The following is a 24,813-nucleotide window of genomic DNA, read 5'->3' as shown; positions in this document are numbered from 1 at the left end:
AGACTATTAGTCTGAGACCTTGTGACCATTGAGTGATGAGGTGGAGGTTGGGTAGGCGTGGACGTAGAGAATGGGGGTTGATTGGTGTTTAGTACAGGCTGTTGGGAGAGTGTGTTTCGGCGTTGGTAGGTTATGGGATAGGTTGTGTGGATCTTGGAGGAGCTACCAAGGTAGGTTGGTTCAAAATTGGAGATGAGTTTTGGTTATCTTAGTTATAGGAGTTAGATTCAGGTTGAGAAGATTGGTTATAAATATTTTGCCCCAGAGAAATTAGAGGAACAGGTATCATTTACCTAAACTTGAAGAGGCACGCATAGGAAAAGGCAAAGGAATTGTCAACTGTATGTTTCTGAAAATTGGAAGTGGCAATTCAAAATTTGCACTTAGAGGAGATATATAAATATTTTCCTTTTTAAAGCTAATATTTTTATCTAATGTATCTAATGCTAGGAGTTTAGCAGTATCCCTATATTTTTGAAAGATATTTACAAAAGGATAATTATTTTCAAAAAATATCACATCTTTGTAAAGATAGATTTTAGAGGTGACTGGATCAAACACTGATGAGAATAATATTTATCGAAAAATCTAAATAAACACAGGGAATTGATTTGGGTTCTAGTTTATTTTTGGCATATAGTCTGAGCCATGGATATCATAAACAACCAAAAGTTTTAATAGACTCATAATTTGGTTCTTCTTGAAATAAAATTTCATACGGGCACCGATCATTTTAAACTGGTATAGTGAGTGTATTTATAAGATAAATAGCTTGGTGACAGGAAAAACTCCAAAATTTAGAGGGTAACGAGGCTTGGTATAATAGTGTTTTTGCAGTTTCAATAACATATCGGTGACGACGTTCTACCAACGCAACTCGTTGAGGAGTGTATTGGTGGGAAAACCAAGTGCTCAATACCCTGTGATTTTAAATACAAGCAAATATATTTTGAAAAGTAATCCACAAATATAGCATAGTATCTTTTTTGATCGATAGATAAAATTGGTTCAGGCCCCCATAAATCACTGTAAATTGTTTGTAGGGGTCATTGGCTCTTCAGGGAGTTAACTGAGAAAGTTACATGTAGCTTTTATTAGAATTGCAGGAACTACAATCAGAACTAACTCTCGAATAACTAACAGGAATTGAAAATTTATGCAAAATATTATTTAAAGTGCGACAATTTGGATGACCCAAACGTCGGTGCAATAATTGGATTGGAACAACCACGTTGCACTGAGGATGCCTATTTGGTGGCCAAGTGTAAAATCGCCCATTACTCCGCCCTCAAACTAGAGCTGCCCCCACATTCATATCCTTCACAATATAAGAAAAAGGAAAGAATTCCATGGATGTGTTATTATCACGGCTAAATTGAAAGATAGATATGAGATTATTTTTTATGGCAGGAGAATAGAGAGTATTAGATAGGGTAAATCAATAATTTGATGGTTTAAGTTCAGTGTTACCGGTTTGGGAGATAAGTATGGTAGTATCATTACCCGTGGCAATTTCCTCAGGTCCGCGGTAGTCTTGAGCAGTTGCTTGGCTTTGAGCATATGAGGCAATGTGATGTGCGGCACCCTTGTCGATGATCCATGATGATTGTAGCCGTGATTGACGTCTAGGAAAGTTGACTCTAGCTTGAAAATGATTATGGGATTGGCTGCGACAAACTCGGGCAGAGTGTCCAGGACGATCACATAACTGGCAAACCATATTGTTGTTAGACTAAGCAAAGTTCTTATGAAGCTTCCATGGTTGGCCTTGGTTGGGTTGACTGTTGTTCGCGTTTTTGTAACGATATTGCTGGTATTGTTGCAAGGTTGAGAAGTAGATCGTTATGCAATAGCAGCACTAATGAATTTTGAGAGAGAAGCGTGAGTATCATGATGCTTCAGGAAGAGTTCATGGTCATGTAACTTCTCATACAACTCTTCATATGAGATGGTAGTATCTCGTGCCCGAATAGTTGCTGAAAATTCTTTGAAATCAGATCCAAGACCAGTAAGTATCTTTACAATGAGTACCTCGTTGGATACAGGAGCACCAGCTGTAGCAAGCTCATCACAGAGAGAGCGAACCTGATGCATATAGTCAGCAACAAGTAAAACATTCTTTGCAAGACGAGCTAAGCAATCTCGTAGATTAAAAATTTGTGTTTGAGATTTATTGGCATACGCTATATGAAGTGCATTCCAAGCAGCCTTAGAAGAGGTTGTTGAAGTAACAAATGCAGTAATGGTAGGATCAACTGAAGCCAGTATGGCATTTTGAATAAGCTGATCTTGGCGAAACCAGGTTAAGTACGTAGGTTTGTCAACCGTTTGATTGTTTGAGGATATGGTTTGGCTAAAGGTAGGAGTAGTTCCATCAAGATTGCCATAGATATCGTGCCCACGTATAAGCATCGACACTTGAGCCTTCCCGAGGGAAATATTATGACTACCTGCAAGCTTAATAGGAAGTTGTGTGACAGGGTTAAACTGAACAACAATGTTGTTGTTCGCAACGTCGGCATTAACAACAGTAGCAGCCATTTGGGTCGGGTAGGGATGGGGAAAATAAACTAGGATCTATCTCACAATAATACTTTTAAGCTTTTAATACCACAAAGAGGAAGGTTGTGGACTGAACGATTACAACAATAAATCTTCTAGAAGATACAAATACATAAGGCCTAACAAACTCCTAAAGAAAAGACAAACAAAAAGATATAGAAAAGGGCTATGTTAATAGATAAGCTTGAATCAAGGCAGAATACATAGACAGACACTTAAACTATCAAAAAACGTTCACTTGAACACCTCAACTAAGCCATTTACCACCGAAACACTTTTACTATACTTTTACTGCACCAGTTTAACACGTCCGACCTGAGCTTATAAAAATTTTGACGCGTTTGATTACACGCTTCCAGCATGGATAATCTAACAAATTAAAAATTGACACATTTTTTACCATGACACATGGATTATTTTACCAGCTAAAACCAAACGTATTTACTCTATTCCTAATTATAACCCTCTTTACACATTCCTAAAACAACAAACGACCAAAAAAAGCCCTAAGTCCCAAATTCGATTCCAGTAAAATCCGCCCCAAGCGATGCATGTCCATTGATTTTGCTTCGTTTTTGTTTGATATTGAGTGGTAATTAGTGCCATAGGTTAATATCTGTTCGATTTGTTTGATTTTGTCCAAATATGTGATTGAAGAATGATCATCAGTATATTATCGGTGCTGACTTGTTGAAGTGCTGCTTGATTTCAAATTTGAAGTGCTGAAAGGGTAAGTCTTTTTAGTGTTTGTATTGTAGTCACTTTAGTGGTGGACCTCTGTGGGAGTTGGACTGATTTGGGACCACAATTAGGGGTTTTTTAAAGAAATTTGGTAATATTAAAATAGTGATATCAGATTTTATTGTTGTTAATTTTCACCATGGTGATAATTTTACCCTTGACCATGACTTAAAATATGTAGGGGAACAGGAGGTGTTAATAGATTATATTGATAACGACAATTTTTCTATTCCAGAACTATTATATTACACTAAAAATGGGATATGCCATAGTGGGCGGCTTCTATTACCAAGACCCGAAAATTAAGAATTTTGTCTATGTGGATAGTGATGCACAATTATTGAATATTGTGTCTAACCTTGAAAATGGAGATGAATTACATTTGTATATTCAACATATTGTTCTAGACCCTGAGGTAGTGGATGATGTGCCTCCTACTAGACTTATTTGTGGTCCAGAAATAGGTTTAAGTGAAGTTAATGCTGCATCTAGGAAAACAAACACAGAAGAGAGGGAAGAGATTGCTGCTGAAACTGAAATTAGGGAAAATGTTGTTGATGAAAGTGAAGTGAGGGAAGAGGTTGCTGCTGAAAGTAAAGTGGGGGAAAATGTTATTGATGAAAGTAAAGTGAGGGAAGATGTTGCTGCTGAAACTGAAGTAAGGAAAGAGGTTGATACTGAAACTGAAGTAAGGGAAGATGATGTTACAGACTTTGATGGTGCTATTTTAGATCTGGACAATAGCAGTGACTCAGAGTTTGATGTTGTACTAGAAGAAGATGATAGTGATGCTGATGAATAGTTGATAGCTGTTAGGAATGAAAAGAGAACCAAGCTAAAGGCTAGAAGAAGGAAAAAACCAACTGTTCATGTAGAATTACCTCTAGGAGAAGGAAAAATAGATAGAGGCTTTAAAGACATTGGCAAGAACAAGGCAGACAAATATGCTAGTAAATTAGGTGGGGATGAGCACTATGTTGATAGTTCTGATATAGGTAGTGATGATTCTGATGATGGGCTAGATGTGGAAGCTGAAATTGGTATTGATTTGCCAAGTAGAAGGAAGAGTACAAAGTTAAGATATGATCCAGATTGTGTTGTGGTTATTTTTGAACTTGCATGATATTTGAGAATGTCAAACAATTTAGGAAGGCAGTGACTGACTATGCTATTGAATACCATGCGTAGCTGAAACTTAGACCTAATGAGGCAACTGGGGTGAGGGTGAAATGTAAATCAAAGATTTGCCAGTGGGAGTTATTTGCAAGTCTTGACAGGGATTTAGGGAATTTTATAGTTAAGAAGTATCATCCTGTTCACAAGTGCAATCCAATGAACAAAAACAAGCTTTGTGATTCTAAGTATATCGCTGACAAATTTAGAGATAGGATCACATCTCAGCCCTATATTAGGATCTGGGAAATACAAGAATTGGTTAGAAACAAATTGAGTTTATATGTTGGTAGAACCATCTGTTACAGGGCAAAACAGATAGTGCTTAGGAAGTTTATGGGGGATTGGAAGATGGAGTTTGCTAGATTATGTGACTATGCTGATATTATTAAACAAACCAATCCTGGTAGTACTTGCTTGGTCAAAAGTGATAGAAATTCAGAGCCTGGAAAGAATCTGTTTAAATATTTCTATGTCTGCTTTGATGCATTGAAGAAAGGTTGGTTGGAAGGATGCAGGAAGATCATTGGTTTTGATGGGTGTTTTCTAAAAGGAGCATGTAAGGGTGAATTGTTGGTAGCTATTGGGAAAAATGGGAACCAACAAATGTATCCCATTGCATGGGCTATGATAGACAATGAGTCAAAAACATCTTGGAGTTGGTTTATAAACAACTTAATAGTTGACTTGGAGTTGGGAGATGGAGCTGGATTAACAGTTATGTCTGATATGCAAAAGGTACTTTACTTCATCTTATATTGTTTTATCTTTCTACTTCTGATTTCTGTTTCTGTTTTAGCTTTCTGATTTCTGACTTCATGAGTCAAAAGCTTCTCACTAGTTTTCTGATTTCTGTTTTAGCTTTCTGATTTTTGTTGATTTCTGTTTTATCTACATTCTATTTTAGCTTACTTTATTCTATCTCATCTATTTTCTGTTTGATTCATTGTTGTTTTGTAGGGTTTTTTACCAAGCATTCAAGAGTTACTACCAAATTGTGAGCATCAAATGTGTGCTAGGCATATATGGTCTAATTGGTCAAAAACTTGGAGAGGTGAGGAGATGAGAAAGCAATTCTGGAGGTGTTCTAAGGCTAGTTTTGAGGTGAAGTTGAAAGAAGAACTGGCTGCTTTTGGAAATCTTGGAAAAGGTATATGTGAAACCTTATTGAAGTATAACAAAGAGTATTGGTGTAGAGCTTTTTTCCTTGAACACTCTAAATGTGATATTGTAGAAAATAATATGTGTGAGACCTTTAATTCTTGGATAATAGCACCTAGGCACAAGTTTATTATTACCATGTTAGAGGACATTAGACATAAAGTAGTTAGGAGACATGTTGATATGATCCAGTTTGCAGAGACTTGGATTACAGACATATCTCCTATGGCAAGGGTGATTCTAGAAGAAAATAAAGAGTTGTCTAGAAAATGCAAAGTTTTGTGGTTTGGAACTGATGGGTTTGAGGTTAATGAGTATGAATACAGATACATAATGAACTTGAGGAGAAGAACATGTACTTGTAGATCCTGGCAGTTAAGAGGGATCCCTTGTGCACATGCAATATATTCAATCTATCACCAAGAAGAATCATACAATTATGTGGATCACTGGTATAGAAAGGAGACATTTCTCAAGGCATACCAATACTTTCTTGAACCAATCCCCAATATGAAGATGTGGTATGACACTAATAACATGGTAATTGAGCCTCCTGCACCAAAGTCAATGCCAGGCAGGCCCCAAAAGAAAAGAAGAAAGGTAAAGAATGAGCCTAATAAAAAGAAGTATGGCAAGCTCTCTAAGCAAGGAGGTAAGATGACATATTCAAAATATCATCAAGGAGGCCATAACAAGTCTACATGCCAATTAAGGTTATGTTGTAATATTTTTTACCTATTTATTCACTTAAATGCCAACTTATATATGTACTTTCTAGAATTTTTAGGCTGGAATGAGAGAGTCTACTCAAGCAACTCAATAAAGCCAAGGAAGTCAAGCAACTCAAGAATCTACAACAACTAATAGGGGAAGTGACAGAGGAAGGAGAAAGAGTGCTAATACAAGCACAACCAGTGGCAGAGGAAGGGGAAAGAGTGCTAATACAAGCACAACCAATGGAAGAGGAAGGGGAAATAATACTAGATTTGGTAGGGGTGCATTTCCAAATGCACCTCCCCCAACTGCTCTTAGAAAACTTAATGTTGGGGTTAAAAGAACAAGAGGAAGATGTGCTGAATCTGCAACACCATCTGATGGACATAAGAGGTCAAGAAATGTTGGTTATGGATGTTACACCAACCCTACAACTGAAATGACTATCATTAATGTAAGGACTGTCTATTCATAACTTCATTTTGTTATTACTACCATTTGTTAAAACTGATCTATGTGCCTTTTATGTCAATTTCAGCCAGGTAGTTCGGGTGAAAGATTTGTATCATATGGGACCAAGGTTGTAAAGGATACCAGTGCAGTCAATATTGATCTTGGATTTAAACCTCATGGCCTTAAGTTTTAAGGCAGAAATGCTATAACTACTTCCCAGCTACAACAACTAAGTGCAAACAAGAGAAGCCAAATTGGAACTTTAGCAACTACCTCTTCAGTTGCAAGTCCAGCCCCTCTAGTGCTATAGTTGTGTTAGGATTATGCTATTTTGGATTTCAGTTCATGTATTTTTCTAAGTATCCAAACTTGGATTGATTATTTTGTCTTTTTTGGGTCAGTTCATGTATTTTGCTAGTTGTTTGGAATTGTTGAAAATATTTTAGCTGGAATGCAATTTAAATGTGTTGGTAGCATTCTGTTTAATACAATTTAAATGCCTATGTTTAAACACATTAGCTAGTAACATTAAACTGCAGAAAAATTGTATTCAGTTTAAACAAATGCATTCAGTTTTGTATGCATTCAGTTGGAAACATCAAACTGCAGAAAAATTGAACCAATACATAAAAACTGTAGAAATATTTTTACCTAGGCATAACAAATTGCATAAAACTACAGAAGTTGTTTCATTTCATTGAAGTAAGGCCACATGCCACAATTACATCCAAAAACACTAGCTACACCCAAAATATATCTACCACCACTACAAATTGCCCACAAAATACTTCAACCACCAGCAAAATCATAACAACTTCAATGACTAACGACACAGTAGCAGACCCAAATAATCAACATCGTTACTGTAATAGAAGCCAATTTATTCCTCCTTGTTCTTGCTCGAGCCCTTTCTTCTTCAAAAGCTTTGACCCTGTTCAGTAAACCCCAAATAACCCTATTCGCTTGACTAGGAAACTCGTCTTCAACCCACTTAAAATAATTACATCCACCTTTGTCCTTCAAAAAAATTTATTCAAACTAAAATTAGCCCAAAAATAACAGGACTAAAAATTAATTAATTGTAGTTAATTATCACTTACCTTTTTAATTTTGCATCCATAGAACCTCCTTCTAGGATTAGATGGAGTCCATGAAGTTTTCAATTGACATTCATGACCACACCGATATGAATCGACTCTTGCTCTGAAAGACATAATAGAGAGCTTATTAAGCCAAGATTCGAACACAATTTGGAGAGAATAATAGAAATTTTAAATAAAATCAAGAAAAAGTTGAAGAAATAGGGCTGGATTTTGAAGGAATGGTGAAAAATTAGGGCTGATAAGAGGGAGGAGGGTCTAATTATATTATTGGAGAAAGGAGGGATGTTACCGTTTATTGTACCGTTAATAGGCTTTTTGTCAGCATATTTCTGTTGTTCACGCGCTCAAATGCAGTGATATTCATGTTATTTGCCATGTCAGTCGGGCGTATTAAACTGGTACAGTAAAAGTATAGTAAAAGTGTTTCGGTGGAAAATGGCTTAGTTGAAGTGTTCAAGTGAACTTTCTTTGATAATTTAAGTGTCTGTCTATATATTCTGCCTTGAATCAATGAAGAGTCCTTTACAAAGATAATCCAGATATAATTGCTTTTACAATGTCACTTTCCAAATTATATTAGTTGAAAAAGTAGATAAACAACAAACTGAAGTCATTTATAATTAACCAAGCCTTATACTCGACTATGTATAGGTGAAGCATCGGTACTCCACCATGATTAGTTAGTTGAGTTTGTACCTAATTTAACTAGTTATGTTAGTCTTTACTGGCTATAACGATCTTAAGTTATATATATACTAGTTACTTGCAACCCGCTCCTCCAGTAGACATTGATGGTATTCGTGAACCTGTTTCAGGGTCTCTACTTTACGGAAACAATATTATTTCCGGTGCCATTATTCCTACTTCTGCAGCTATAGGTTTACATTTTTACCCAATCTGGGAAGCGGCATCCGTTGATGAATGGTTATACAACGGTGGTCCTTATGAACTAATTGTTCTACACTTCTTACTTGGCGTAGCTTGTTACATGGGTCGTGAGTGGGAGCTTAGTTTCCGTCTGGGTATGCGACCTTGGATTAGTAAAGGACTCGGGGGGGTTTACAGAAGGTATGCAGTCAGAGTTGGAGAAAGGAAGTGAAAGGAAGAACAAGGATCTTTCCCCCGCAAAGGAGGCGACTGTGCACTTTTTTGAAAGGAAGCTTTAGCATCAGAGAAAGCTAGTTCGGGGTCGGTGAACAAAAGAAGGCTAGATCTTCAGTAGAGAAAGAGATAGACTGAGATCTCAGCTAGAAGAATCTCACGATTAGAATGAGTTCTTGCTTCTTACCTTAGGGGTCCAACACTATAATAACAAACTTCGAAACATTTAATGAATATACAATCAATATTTATTAACATCAAGTAGGTATTGGATACATCGTTTGAGGTACAACAATACAAATTGCTAGAAAATAATAGCAAGTTCTCACAGTTCCTGAACAATGCCTAAATGTTTTGAAGGAACTAAAAAAATATTTCTTAGTCATATGCATTTTTAAGTTAGTCCAAAAAGATGACAGGTGCAAACATTTATATTCTAATATTTATATTGCAGATGTGGCATCTTCCAACCATCAGTTGTTCCTTTCCTTCCAAATTATGCATTCTCCAGAGTATGCAGAAAGGTACACCGTTTCAGATAGCCTTATATTTTTTTCTCATTTTCCTTCCCTGTCAGCTACTGGTAGCAACTCTTAGATTGGATAGTCTGATCGATTATAGCTACGATTTAAGAGAATTGGGAAACTTTTGTTAATAGAAATACAATAAGAATAGGAATTAGAATCATGTACCTGTTATGTAGTGGAATAAAATTACAACCCAGAAAATTGCCCCTAAGTCCAACTTTGATTCTCTTGGAAAACAAAGTTTAGTTCCATAAACTAAATGCCTTTTTTATATGTATTTTACAAAAAAAGAAGAGAAAACTTCTCTATTAAGTAATAAGAAGATTAATGAGAAAGGGAGAGTAATTCCTTTTTTGTTGTTCGTTCTTACCCATTTGAAGAAGAAGACCAAAATCAGTTTTTAAAGAGAAAGAAATTAACTGCTATGGAAAAACTGCTCTCAACCACACCTAAATGTATAGTAACTTCTCCAAAGAAGTTAATTTATTTCCAAATTCTATCTCTCCATAAATAGATTGGATCAACCCACATAGAGCGACCCGGTATCCGAATTCAGTACCTAACAACTTTCGAGGTTACAAAACTTTTATGATAATTGTACCTGAGAGATTGATGCAAATCCATCTTTAACCATCTCAAGTCATTTCCTTTTGAACTCTGAAATAACCTGCTATTGCAAATGCTTTAGGAGGGAAAAAGTTAGAAGATAAGCGGCAACAATTAAAGAATGTGAACACTGAATAGAAATGGAGCATCTAAATTTTGTTTAGTCCTCTTTGCCTTGGAATGATCTATTCAATACTCGTCAGTGAAGCGATCCTGATCTAGACCTCCCCTAATAACTTAAATATGTAATGAAAAAATTTAAAGTGCTAGTATTTCTTAAGAAAAAAATAGCATGGTCAAATAGTTCATAATTTTGTTCACAAACATGCAAAAGATGCACATAAACATGAAAAAAATAGAACGTCTACCAGAATCCTGCTGGTAGTAGATGAACAGCAAGACTAACGATCAAGTGTCTTCTTCATTTACTTTTGCTTCTAAAAAGGAGGGGCATATGAGTTGTTTAAGACATTAAAAAAACACCCTATAAAGAAAGATCTATGGGCAAAAAAATCCGCATATTGTGAAAAACTGCAATTACAGAGTCCTAGTAGTTAAAAAGGCAAATAGACGCGCAAACTACCAAAAATGACTCTCCAGCTGTTTTATACAATGAAAATCAGACTGGCCACCCTGTCTTCTAAAACTAAAGTTTACAGAACCGTCAACGCCATGAGGTGCATGAGCAGAATGGGAATGCAGATTAAATCTAATGATATGTACCTAAATTTCAATAGGATAATCACAATCTAATGACAGAATTTAACGGAGACTTCATATAAACACACAATCAAAAATCAGTAATGACATTATAGCAACACAATAAAAAAATAAATTAGCTTACACTATACAATTTAAGTACCAATTATTATTTCAAAAAGGTTCATCCCGGCTTATTTCAAAGAGTATCTATGTTACGGCCCAAAATTCCCACCGTCAGTACCGTGATGGCTCCTAACAGTTCACTTGCTAGGCAAGCCAACGTTAGAATATTTTATCCATTTTTAACAGTTTAAATTTACTTAATGAGAAAGAACTGAAATTACAGCAGTAATCCAAAGTAATAATGCGAAAGCTAAAATAGCCAAACGTTTGATACAACCATGGACCCGGTGTCATAAGTGCACTAGCTACTAGAATAACAAACAAGGGTCTGAAATAACATAAAGCTGTCTGAAAAGAAAGTACATAGCCAAATAAAAAGGGAAGGGGACTCCAGGTGTTGCTGGCACTGAGTAGTTGTACCTCAAGTCTTCACAAGCTGTCCAATCCGAGCACGCTAATAACCACCGATGGGATCGACTCCAAAATTTGCACAAGAAGTACAAAGTATAGTATAAGTACAACCGACCCCATGTATTCTGTAAGCACTGAGCCTAACCTCGACGAAGTAGTGACGAGGCTAAGGCAGGTCATTTACACTACAACTTGTATGCTGCATATAATAAAGACAGAAAGGGAAATACGGAACAAAATAGGAAAGTCAACTGAAGATAATAGCTACAGCCTCAAGAAATAAGCCAGTGATGATCAGAGTTACCAATCCTTAGAGTTTCAAGTGAATAAACAGAAAACCAACATAGCTCAAGAAATAGAAACACATAGATTGTTGCAACGTGCAACCCGATCCCACCGTACAACACAATCCTCCCTTATTCCACCGTAAAAATATCAACAATCAAAATCAATAAATAAATATTGCGGCGCGCAACTTGATCCCATTATATAAATATCAGTATCATATTTCACCCTTATTTCACCTGTTGCGGCATGCAACCCGATCCCACCATATCAGTACAAGTTCACCCTTATTTCACCTGTTGTGGCGCGTAACCCGATCCCATCATATCAGTACCAAATACACAACAAGCACAATCATATAATTCGAATCACAAGAACCTTTATGATCAATGAATACAAAGCTGAACCAGAAAAGAAACCTTGTACAATATGGGAATTCACATAAGTAATACCACACAACAAGACAAGTCCAGTAAGTGACAATGAGACGTTGCTAGTAAGCCAATTAAATAGCAGGGAATCATGAAAATATGAAAAGATCTAACATTATTAACAGGAGGAAACACTGATTAACAGATAGCAACTATGCATGGAAGACATTTAGAGCATATAACAGTTAAGACAGGGAAGGGGATAATTAAGGAAAAACAAAAAATTACGGAAACAAGTGATTCTGCGACACATAAGCACTCGTCACCTTGCATATACGCCACAACACATGAAATTCACATAGCACATAATCTGAGGGTCCCTAATTTCCTCAAGTCAAGGTTAAACTCAACACTTACCTCGCTCCAAAGACCAACTCAAAGCTCAACCACAGCTTTGCCTTTCAAACAAGGCTCCGAACAACAAAATCTAGCAAATTACCAACCAAACGATTCAAAATAAGCCTAAGGAACCACCCCACAATTGCAAAAAGATTCAATTTAGGTTATTATTGAAAAAGTCAACAAAAGTCAACTCCCAGGCCTGCTTGGTCCAAACCCAAAATTTGAATCAAAATCCAATTACCCATTCACCTCCAAGTCCGGTTGTGTAGTTTGTTTTGAAATCCGACCTCAAATTGAGGTTTAAATCCCAATTTTACAAAAATTCCTAATTCTACCCAAACCCCCAATTTCCTCCATAAAAATACTAGATTTTTTGTTGAAAACTTATGAAATGTAATGAAAGATTGAAAGAAAATATGTTAGAATCATTTACCAATGGATTTGGGAAGAAGGGCTCTTGGGAATCGCCTCTAGGGTTCTCTAGGTTTGAAATTTGAAGAAATGAGAGAAATCCCGTCTAACTCAACTTTTACACAGTTGCAGATGTCGCAATTGTGATATCTTGTTCGCAATTGCGAGAAAGAGGTCGCAATTGCGAACTCCTCTCAGAATCCCAGTAATTGCATTTGCGATAAAATGATCGCAAATGTGAATCTTGATTTTCTCACAAATGCGGATCAATCTTCGCAAATGCGAAGATTTTCACAAAATGTGCTAAGTCGCATATGCGACTTTGCCTCCACAAAAGTGGAAATGCCAAGTTCGCAATTGCGCACTTTTACCTCGCAAATGCGAGGAACCCCAACCATGCCCAAGCTTGCAAATGCGATGGTTTCTTCCCAAATACGAGCCAGGCCTCGCAAATGTGAGCCAGATCTCACAAATGCAAGATCTGGAGCAGACACCAGAAGCAGCTATGAATTTTAAGTCCAATCCACTTCGTAGCCTATCCGAAATGCACCCGAGCCCTTGGGGCTCTAAACCAAATATGCACACAAGTCTAAAAATATCATATGAACTTGATCGCGTGATTAAATCGCCAAAATAACATCTAGGACTATGAATCGGACACCAAAATCAAATAAAAATCAAGAAAACTTTAGAGTTGCTATTTTAACAACTGGACGTCCGAATCACGTCAAACCAATTTTGTTTCTCACCAAATTTGACAGATAAGTCATAAATATAGTATGGACCTGTACCAAGTTCTGAAACCAAAATACGGATCAAATATTAATAAAGTCAAATATTGGTCAAACTTTCATATTCATTAAGCCTTCAAACTTTAATTATTCTACAAAACACGATAACTCGAGCTAGGGACCTCCGCATTTGATTCCGGGCATAGACCCAAATCCCAAATCACGATACAGACCCACCAGGACCGTCAAAACACAGATCCAGGTCTGTTTTCTCAAAACATGACCGAAGTCAACTCAAATAGATTTTTAAGGCAAATTTTCATATTTTTTTTAGTTTTTAACATACAAGCCTCTCGAAAAAATACACGGGCTGCATGATAAGTAGGGATTTTGACTACTTATTTGCACTCTTTTACTTTAATTTTAGCTCAAAATTAATTGCTTAAAGGTATTTCAGAAAACTAATGAAATATGCTTTCTTGTAGGAGTGTTGGAATATGAGCTAAAGAGATAAAAATCAACTCAAGAAGGAGTAATTTTGGACAAGGACCAAAACAAGGATAAAAGGGCAAAATGCGGACCACATAATAATGAGTGCGGCCGCAAAACATAAAGAAAGCCTCTAACAGAATTCCTTTGCAAAGTGCGGACCGCACAATTATTGTGTGGCCACATAATCAAGAGCGCGGCTGCACTAAGAAATGCGCAGTCCGCAGAAGTCCCCCATGCCAAAGCCCAAGGTCAAGAAGTGCGGACCGTACCATTATTGTGCGGCCGCAGAATCAAGAGTGCGGCCGCACTCAGAAATGTGCGGTCCGCAGAAGTTGAAGAAGTGCGGTCGCAACCGAGAATTGTGCGGCCGCGGAAGTCCAACCTGTCAAGCCATGTTTCAAAGTGCGGACCGCACACAGAACTATGCGGACGTAGAACCTCCGCAGGGGGAAATTTTGTTCGATAATTTTAGCTGGGTATAAATAGATCTTTTTGTCATTTTTAGGTTAAGTTTGGTTCACCTGAGAGTAGATAGCTGTTTTTCTTTACTATATTGGGTAACTTTGTACTAGTTCAACATTTTAACATTAGATTTTCTTTCCTTGATCATCTATTATGAATTTTATCTTAGTTTCTTCTTTAATTTCTTCATTTTACTATGAGTAGATAAATTTCTAGTTAGGGTTGTGACCCAACCCTAGTATGGGTACTTAATGGGTGATTGATTTAGTGCTTATTTATGATTGAGTATATGATATTAGCCTAGTTCTTGCTTGAATTTGAGAATTGATGGTTGTAAATATTAATTCATGCCTAATTGACTTAGTCTTTACTTGAGAAAAAGAGATTAAGTTTAGGAAAACTTGGGTAACAAGAAATTGGGGTAAACTCAAGAAATTGATAGCCTCAATTAAATGGTTGAATCTAGAGATAGTAAGACCCGACTTGAACATCTATCACTTGTTTCTTGAAATACCTATTTGGACTTGAGAAAGACAAATTGAGCAAAATCACTCAAACTACCGAGAGGTATAGAGTGAGTAATCGCGTGTGATTGCTATATTGTATCCCGATAAACCAAACACGCCTTAAAGCTCTCAATCCGTTAGCTAACCATCTAAGCGGAAGTTACAAACCTATATGTTTTATCACTTGAAAAACAACAATACCAAAAACTTGTCTCTTAGCTTTTCAATTACAAGCATTAGCATATAAACTAGACGTAGAAAAGAAACAACCAAATATGTGGAAGTGCAATCTTGGGCACATCATATAGTAGACTCGGTATATACCTAATCCCACATAAAGCTCTTTGTGAAATCGACCCCGACTCGCGTTGGGTATTTATAATTGCATCAACTACCTCACAATCCCAATTAGTGGTGTGAGTTTGGGTGACATTATTATGCACGTAAATCGAGAAAGGCTAAAATGAGGTATTTGAGGCCTCGAAACACATAATTAAGTTCTAAAACTCTAGGTGACATATCAGTTCATCACATTCTCCACCTCTAAAACAATCGTTCGTCCTCGAACGGACATAGAAAAGTACTTGGACTGGTAAAAAGGTGTGGATATCTACTCTGCATGTCTAACTCGGACTCCCAAGTAGTTGCTTCGACCGACTGGCCTCTCCACTGCACTCAAACTGAAGGATAACTCTTTGTCCTCAACTATCGAACCTATCGGGATAGAATAGCCATCGGCTCCTGATCGCTGCCTACTCCGCACTACTAAAAAGTAGGAAAAGAGGGTCGCAATAGTTTTTACCCGATTTGTGGGTCGGGATCGATTTCCAAAGGAAGCTAGGAATGGAGTCGAGTATCTATTTAGATTGGGATCGTGTAGTTGTTCAAATATCACTTCCAATCATTTTTGGTTTTTCTTTAACAAGCTACTATTATCAACTACTAATTATAAATGCAACTAGATTATGCTAAACGAGAATTGCTAAAAGTTGTATCTAATGGATAAAAAGGCACTAGGGTAGTGGCATCCTCCTAGGTGACCAATTGACGGGTAATTGCTTCTAAGGCAAGATTGACATGATTGGAAAAATATGCTATAACCGTTGCACGATTTTACCCACTTTCACACCTCTCGGTAGAGAGAGTGATTTTGCCCAGTTGACTTTCTCAAGACCAACTGGGTAGGCAAATTTGCTCAAGCAACTAGGGTTCAAGTCGGGTAATTACTCTCTCGAGGTTTAACTCTTTAACTGGGACTATCAATCATCTTGAGTCCATCCCAATTCCTTGTTGTGTCAATTTTGGAGACTTAGACTCTCTTTCTCAAGAAGAGCCAAGTCAACTTAGCACAAACCAGTGTTTGCAACCACCAATTCATAAATTAAACCATAAAATTGACCCAAATAACAAATACTCATAGTCAATCTAGCTCTAAATCACAACACCCATCAATTACCCACACTAGTGTTGAGCCACAACCCTAGCTAATGGGTCTAGCTACTCATGCTTGAAGAGAAAAACAGAGAAATAGATGAGAGACATATTAATTAATTGCTAAAGTAAATACAAAGATTCAATGATAAAAACTAAGTAAAAATGCCCAAAATTACTACAGATGGTCTTCTCACGAGCGCATCTCAATTCAGAAAATAGCTGATACCCTAAAAATGGGAAAATGTTCTATTTATACTAAGCTAGAAAAACTGGACAAAAATGCCCCTGCAGGGTCAGTGCGGACCGCACAAAATGGTGTGCGGCCGCACTAGGCTCTTGACTCTGAAATTTTAACTCTCTAAACCCAGGCTCCGCGGACTGCGCAGAATGAACTGCGGCCGCGGAGGCTTCTAATACGGTCCGCGCAAAATGGACCGCGGACGGCACAGTCTTGAACCTTGGCACTTGACATCTCTTTGAAGTTTGCTTTCGCGGACCGCATAAAATGGTTGTGCGGACCGTGGTGTCTTCAGTGCGGACCACACAATATGTATTGCGGCCGCACTACTTTGATGCCTTCAAATTCAGCTCTCTGAATCTCCCTAGTGCAGACCGCACAAAGTGTAGTGCGACCGCACTAGGCCTGTTTGTTTTAAGTTGTCTTGTCTTTGGTACTTGTGCAGGTTTCACTCCTTTTAAGCCGATCTTTGACGTCTCGTCACTTTGTTGATCAAACATGCAATCAAGCACAACTTATGAGCCTTTTGGGACTATTTTGTAAGAATTTATAATCAAAGCGTAAACAAGAAGGAGCATAAAACACGTCAAAATCCCTAGTTATCAACTCCCCCAAACTTAAGCTTTTACTTGTCCTCAAGCAAATAAAATAAGACCCACCCCTTAAGGGAAATTCCAAGAATTTTCAGATATCCTAAAGTAACCTCAACTAGCATCAATTGGGACTAACAATTGCCCTCAATACAAATGAATCATTAACAACATTTAACCTTTGAAAAACCATGGATCAAGTGTGACACAAGAGCATCAAGAGTTGACTCATTACATCAAAGAACTCTATCAACTACTTTGGTCATTGTGGAACCCAAACTCACACATCCTAAACTCTTCCTAAGCAAACCTCACCTTTAAGAATATTGGCACACAAACCGAGGTTAATGGGAATTCACTCATCTCTCTCAAGAAAAGGTTACAAGTCCGGCTCTAAGTACCATATGCTTGCCCCTTATGTAAGTATACACTAATGTAAGCTTCATTCAACTCAAGATCATATAAGGCTTTTGTGGAGTTATTGTGAAGGCTTTTGGTTCAGGGTAGGAAATGTTTTGATCTAAGTGGGTTCCATCTTCCCTTAAGCAATTCTTTTGATTCATTTGGCACACATTCTCTTGACTTTTTGAGTCATCTCACTTCTTTCTAAGGGGTTAGAGGGACCTTGCATTTATGCCGGAGACGTCGCCAGTGCTATGGGCTTTGGCTTATGTAGATCAAAAATGATGAATGGGATTGTGGCACTCCACTCGCTGCCAATGCGGAAGGATGCCATCGAAAAGAATGGAATACTGTTTCGCTCTGTTGGATGCGTCGGATCCCGTATAACAAGCGAGCTCTTTACCCTCAAATTCAAACATGTGGTTTTTCTTATGCAATTCAAACCGTTTCTCCTTTTTCAACTTTCCACACCATTCATTCTTTTGCTTTTCTTGAATCCCTTTTTATTCTTTTTCACATTGAGCATTCTTTTTGTCTTTTGTGTTTCTTTCTTTTTCATTGCCTTTCCTTTTCTTCATTTTTGTGCCTTTTACCACTTTGTTGCCACCCTTGTCTCTCCCCCCAAACTTATACTTTTGCCATGTGCTCAAGGAAAGATCGGGTGCCAAGAGAGGGTATCTTTTAGAACGGGTATAGGCTTGTCTCATGGTTCTTGAAAGAAAAAGGTCTAAGGCTCAAAAGGGTTAACTAGGGATCATATCATTGGTAGGCTATGGAATTTTTCAAGCTATTATTTGAATCAAGGAGGGCCTATAATCACGTCTCCAGTCAAAATTCACTTAGCATTTTGCCTCAACAAACATTTGGGGCAAGTTCAAGAGCAATGGCTCGGGATTTGGATTTGCAATTCAATTACTCACCACACAAGCTAAATGATCGCTAAAGACATAGATTCGGGGGCCCACAATGACCTTAGATACGATTTGAGCACACAATGGTCCCAAAAAACCACTTGATGATTATCGGTCAACACAAGAGTCTCAAGGTCACGACTTTCACCATCCTAAACACAACATTTTGTCTTTGACCATGGGATCAAAGGCAAATGTGCTAGGCCTAAGTGAAGCTTTGCTTGAGGTATCCTTAACTATAAACTACTGAAAACAAAAAACAAAAACGGACTCAAACCCTTAAGAAGGTTGTCACGCCATCCATCATTGGGAAGAGCCGCCCGGTTCACACAACACTCCACCTTTGGAAAGAACCGTGGCATCAAGAAAACCAAAGGCTTATTGAAAACATCCAAAACAAAACAAAAGCTACGAACATAAATAAGAAGCTAAAAACGAGAATTTTTTGCGGAAAATAGAATGAATATATACAATAGGGAGTTTGAATATACAATGGGGGAATATATACAATGATGTAACTTTATATACAAACCCAAAGAAAGATGAAAAATGCGATAAAAGTAACTAAATATCAAATTATATACAGACCAAATGTGAAAATCAAGAAAGCATAAAATGAATCAATATATACAGTCATCCAAAAATGTAGGTGCACCCCCTCAAATAAAAGATGGCATTGTCCCCAATGCCAACTAGTCCAAATAAGCATAAAAAATAATAGAAAAAGGATATGAAGACTCCCTAAGCCCTGTCGATCTGCATTGGATTATGGATGGTCCCTGGGTCCTCTGTGTGCTCGGGAACTTCAGACTGGTTCCCGGTGCCCTGTTGCTCAGCTGCTGGGACCTGGGCCTAGACCTGGACAGGCTCTAGATCTGGTACACCCTATGGCTGACTGGAGGAAGCCTCCAGTGGGTCCGCCAACTGGATGATGGCATCATCTGCTCTAGGGATCTTCCTCCTCTTTGGAGGCCTCTATGGCAGCTCCGGTTGTGGATGAGCTGCTGAGACTGGGTCATCGAGCAATAGGCCCAAAGGCAGGTGGTCTGTCTTCAGTCTATCTATATCTTCCCTCATCTCCTTCACGGACTCCTTGGAGGCCCGTGTCTTCCTAAGCTTCTTATGCTCCCGAGCAGGCTCCTTGAGAGCCTTGCTGTGTGAATCGACTACCTTGGTCAATGTCTCCTGAGTAGTGAGGATTTTCTTCTGGTTCTCAAGTATCTCTTTCAAAGCATCCTCTATCGACTGGGGCACCTGTGGGGCTGGAGGAGCCGACTGAGCCTCTACTGTAGTAGTCAATGTGGACAACTTGGATGAGGCAGTCTACATCCAGTTGTTTATGTGGGATCGGGGATCGGGTTTTGGTAATTTCGGGATTTATGTTGTAAATTGATTATTTTCGCTTGGGCTTCGTTCCCTTAGCATATTTTGACATCCTCATTCTGATTTTGGATAGATTCGATGCGAGTGGAGGCCGATTCGAGGGGCAAAGGCGTCCTTGTCCTTGGGGTTGTCATTCCCCTTCAAGCTGTACCAGGAGAACGGGGATGTCGCTTGACCATGATGTCGTATCGTCTCTTGTCCACCTGCAAGTCCCGGAAGTACATAGTAAGGGTGTTGGGTAAGGGATAGTTTCGGTCGCTCTCGGCACCCACTATAGAAATGATCCGGGACATCACATTCCCCACGTTGATGGGGTACCCCGCCATAATGGAAGCAACCAAAACAGCCCGGTGGAGAGGAAGTGTCTGGTCATGGGTAGTATGGTCTAACCGAATGCACACAAATGTCTCCCAGCCCCTCGCCTCAAAGTTTAGGGTCCTCCGTAGTATTTTGACCCCAACAATAAACCACTCCGGAATGGTACCTGGGATTGCCAAGTACTGAGCTAACCATGGACGGACCTCCTCGCCCATATACAGCTTTGCCATATAAAGAGACTCATCTTCCTCATTGAAACCCAAGTATTCGTTGAGCGACTTCACGTCAAACAACAACTTGAGGTTCCGAACCTTAGTCACTTTGGAACCCTTTACGATGTGGGCTACATTATAGTAGAACTCTTTGACTAAGTGTTCATTAGCATCCATGCAGTCATCTAAAAAGTGCTCCCAACCCACTCTTGTTCTGAACTGTCTATGCACGTCAGGATTGTGGGGTAAAAGATCTCTATCAATAAAACTCCGCTCCGGTATCAATTTTCTCACTGGCCACCACTCCCTAAATTTGTGTTACGCCACCCGGCTCATGAACCTATCTTCCCAAACTTCGGGTTTTCTAGTTCGGGCAATGCCCCCAACCTGAGGCTCACTACCCTCAGCTACCTCCTCATCCCCTTGCACTTCCTCCTCACCTCCGTCTACACCCTCCCCACATAATGAAGTTGTGGGGGAGGTGGAGTATTCACCACTGCCGACTGCTGAGCGCTCAGACGACTCAGTAGAAACATGCCCTGGTGCTTGGGCAGTGGGTGATGGTGGAGGAGTGTCATCTGTCAATCTGAAACTTGAGTAGAAATGTGTTGGTGCTGAGTCTGAAGAGATATATTGGGAGGGAAAATACTCACTCCCCGATAGATCACAGGCTCTATCGGCTTCCTTAATTGCCTTTCTCATCTTCTTTATGTTTTGATGAGCCTGGGGAGTGAGTTTAACCAATCTCTGCTTCCCTCCCCGGGAGGAATCACCTCTGTCGGGTTGTTTGGAGCATTTACCTCTTTGTTTAACCATTATCTGCAAACACAGTCATCTCACATTGTTAGTATCAATAGAAGTAGTGAGCAACATTTTTGTTTGACCCGGTGCCCATTACCTCTGAAGACTTCACCATTTTTGTTTTTCAAATCAAGAGCACCAAAAGGGGTCACAAACACAACTTCAAACGGTCCACTCTATTTGGATTTGAGCTTTCCTGGAAACAGACATAACCGTGAGTTGAACGAGAGAACCAAATCACCTATGTTGAACTCCTTTCCACGAGCATATTTGTCATGAAGGTACTTTATCTTGTCCTTATACAAGGACGAACTGGAGTAGGCATGAAATCTAAATTCATCGAGTTCATTGAGTTGTTCAACACGAATATTAGCTGCAACATCCCATTCAAGATTCAACTTCCTCAAAGCACACATGGCCTTGTGCTCTAACTCAACCGGAAGATGGCATGCTTTCCCAAACACCAACTGATACGGAGACGTCCCAATTAGAGTTTTGTAAGCCGTCTGATAAGCCCATAGAGCGTCATCCAACTTCTTCGACCAATCGGCCCTATTTGCATTGACCATCTTTGACAAGATACTTTTGATTTCTCTGTTGGAGACTTCCACTTGACCACTAGCTTGAGGATGATAAGGGGTCGAAACCTTATGATTGACATCGTACTTGGAAACCAATGTGTCAGAAGCTTTATTGCAAAAGTGAGACCCCCCATCACTAATAATCGCACGAGAAGTGCCAAACCTTGTGAAGATGCTCTTTTTAAGAAATGCAACAACACTCCGGGCTTCATTGTTAGGCAAAGCCACGGCTTTAACACATTTTGAGACATAGTCAACCGCCACGAGAATGTAAGTATTCCCATAAGAGCTAACAAATGGACCCATGAAATCGATGCCCCAAACATCAAATATATCCACCTCAAGAATGGCATTGAGAGATATCTCATCCCTTTTTGAAATTCTGCCCGCTCTTTGGCAATCGTCATACCTCTTCACAAAATCACCCGCATCTTTGAACAAGGTGGGCCAATAGAATCCACAACTAAGAACTTTCGATGCGGTCCTTACCCAACCATGATGGCCACCATAGGGTGAAGAATGGCAAGCCTTTAAGATATTTAATTGTTCTTCCTCCGGGATACATCTACTAATTACACCATCTGTGCAAATCTTGAACAAGTATGGCTCATCCCAATAGAAGTCCAAACTATCTCGCTTGAGCTTCTTCCTTTGGTTAGAAGAGAGCTCACACATTACTCCAGTCACAAGGTAATTGGCAATATCAACAAACCATGGCATATCATTCATTGACACCGCAAGGAGTTGTTCGTCGGAAAATGAATCATTGATCTCAAGGCCATCACAAGGCCTCCCCTCCTCCTCCAAACGGGATAAATGGTCCGCCAATTGATTCTCACTACCTTTCTGGTCCACAATTTCTAGATCAAACTCTTGAAGTAGTAACACCCATCTCATCAATCTTGCCTTAGAGTCTTTCTTTGTCATCAAGTACCTAAGGGAAACATGATCGGTGTGCACTATAACTCTGGCCCCCATAAAATATGGTCGAAACTTTTCCATTGCAAACACTATAGCCAACAACTCTTTATCAGTGACTGTATAGTTCCTTTGAGCCTCATTCATGGTATTGCTTGCGTAGTACACCGGATGAAATATCTTGTTAACCCTTTGACCCAAAACAGCCCCAACTGCAACGTCACTTGCATCACACATGAGCTCGAAAGGCAAGCTCCAATTTGGTGCGATAATGATAAGGGTAATGGTCAACTTAAGCTTGAGAAGCTCGAATGCTTGCATACATACCTCATCGAACACAAACTTTGCATCCTTTTCTAGAAACTTGCACAAGGGGTGTACCACTTTTGAATTTTTTTTTTAAACCTCCGGTAAAAAACTGTGTGCCCAAGAAAACTCCTCACCCCTTTGACAAAAATGGGGGGGGGAAGCCTTGAAATCACCTCTATCTTGTCTTTTTCAACTTCAATTCCATGCTTTGAGATTTTGTGACCCAACACTATACCCTCTTCAACCATGAAATGTCATTTTTCCCAATTGAGTACGAGGTTTGTGTCTTCACACCGGGCCAACACTCTATCCAAATTACCCAAACACTCTTCAAAGGAATCACCAAACACGCTGAAATCATCCATGAAGACCTCCAATATATCTTCCACCATGTTGGTGAAAATAGCCATCATGCATCTTTGGAATGTTGCCGGAGCATTACACAATCCGAACGGCATCCGAGAGAAAGCGAAGGTTCCATACGGACAAGTAAATGTGGTCTTCTCTTGGTCCTCCGGGACAATTAAGATTTGATTATACCCCGAGTACCCATCCAAAAAGCAATAAAAAGCACGCCCCACGAGATGTCAAGCATTTGGTCAAGGAATGGCAATGGGAAATGGTCCTTTCGGGTTACCTTGTTTAGCTTCCGATAATCCATACATACCCTCCAACCTGTGAGTGTCTGAGTAGGAATAAGTTCATTGTTGTCATTGGTCACCACAGTCATACCACCCTTTTTCGGTACACATTGCACCGGAGAAGTCCACGAGCTATCAAAAATGGGGTACACAACCCCGACATCCAACCATTTGATCACCTCTTTCTTCACCACTTCTTATATAGCCTCGTTCAAATTTCTTTGATCCTCCAAGGAAGGCTTTGCATCATCCTCTAAGATAATTTTGTGCATACAGAATGTGGGGCTTATTCCTCGAATGTTAGCTAGAGTCCATCTAATTGCCCTTTTCCACTTTTGAAGCACCGCCAAAGTGGCCTCAACCTGCATGTTAGTAAGGCAAGAAGAAAGAATAACTGGTAAAGTAGAGTTTGAGCCCAAGAATTCATACCTAAGGTGTGGAGGAAGTGGTTTCAACTCCAACACCGGTGGCTCCTTAATTGATGGTTTTGTTGGTGGAGTTTTCCCGTTTTCAAGATCCAATGACAATTTTCTAGGCTCATAGGAATAAGAGCCCATCCCATGTAAGGCATTCACGCACTCCACTCTACTTACATCCTCATTGACATCAAGATTTAATAGCACGGCCTCAAGAAGATCCTCCACATTGATCATAGCACTGGTATCATCCACAATCACAGATGTGACAAGGTCTACAAATGAGCACACCTCGGTGCTATTGGGTTGCTTCATAGATTTACAAACATGGAAAATGACCTTTTCATCTCCCACTCATAAAGTGAGCTCACCTGCTTTAACATCAACTACTGCCTTCCCCATTTCAAGGAAAGGTCTGCCCAAGATAATAGAAACCTCATAGTCCACTTCACAATCCAAAATGACAAAGTTGGCCGGCAAAATAAATTTGTCCACCCGGACAAGCACATCATCAATAATGCCCAAAGGTCGCTTCATCGATCGATCCGCCATTTGAAGTCTCATTGAGGTTGGCCTAGGTTGCCCGATACCCAAAGTTTTGACAACCGAGTAGGGAATTCAA

At 39.1% G+C, this 24,813-nt stretch overlaps 1 long non-coding RNA gene across 1 annotated transcript; it reads right to left on the bottom strand.

The window, feature by feature from the left end:
- Window positions 1-9,248: 9,248 nt before the first annotated feature.
- Window positions 9,249-10,714, bottom strand: LOC107763362 (uncharacterized). Its single transcript, XR_001643006.2, has 3 exons — window positions 10,510-10,714; window positions 10,137-10,217; window positions 9,249-9,629 (listed from the first exon to the last, which is right to left on the bottom strand). It is a non-coding gene; the product is annotated as an uncharacterized LOC107763362 (long non-coding RNA).
- Between the last annotated feature and the right edge of the window lie 14,099 nt (window positions 10,715-24,813).

This window comes from Nicotiana tabacum, chromosome 16, assembly GCF_000715075.1.
Source record: "Nicotiana tabacum cultivar K326 chromosome 16, ASM71507v2, whole genome shotgun sequence".
NCBI classification, from domain to species: domain Eukaryota; kingdom Viridiplantae; phylum Streptophyta; class Magnoliopsida; order Solanales; family Solanaceae; genus Nicotiana; species Nicotiana tabacum.
The sequence above is the reverse complement of the archived record's forward strand: the minus strand, read 5'-3'. Positions and strand labels throughout refer to the sequence as shown.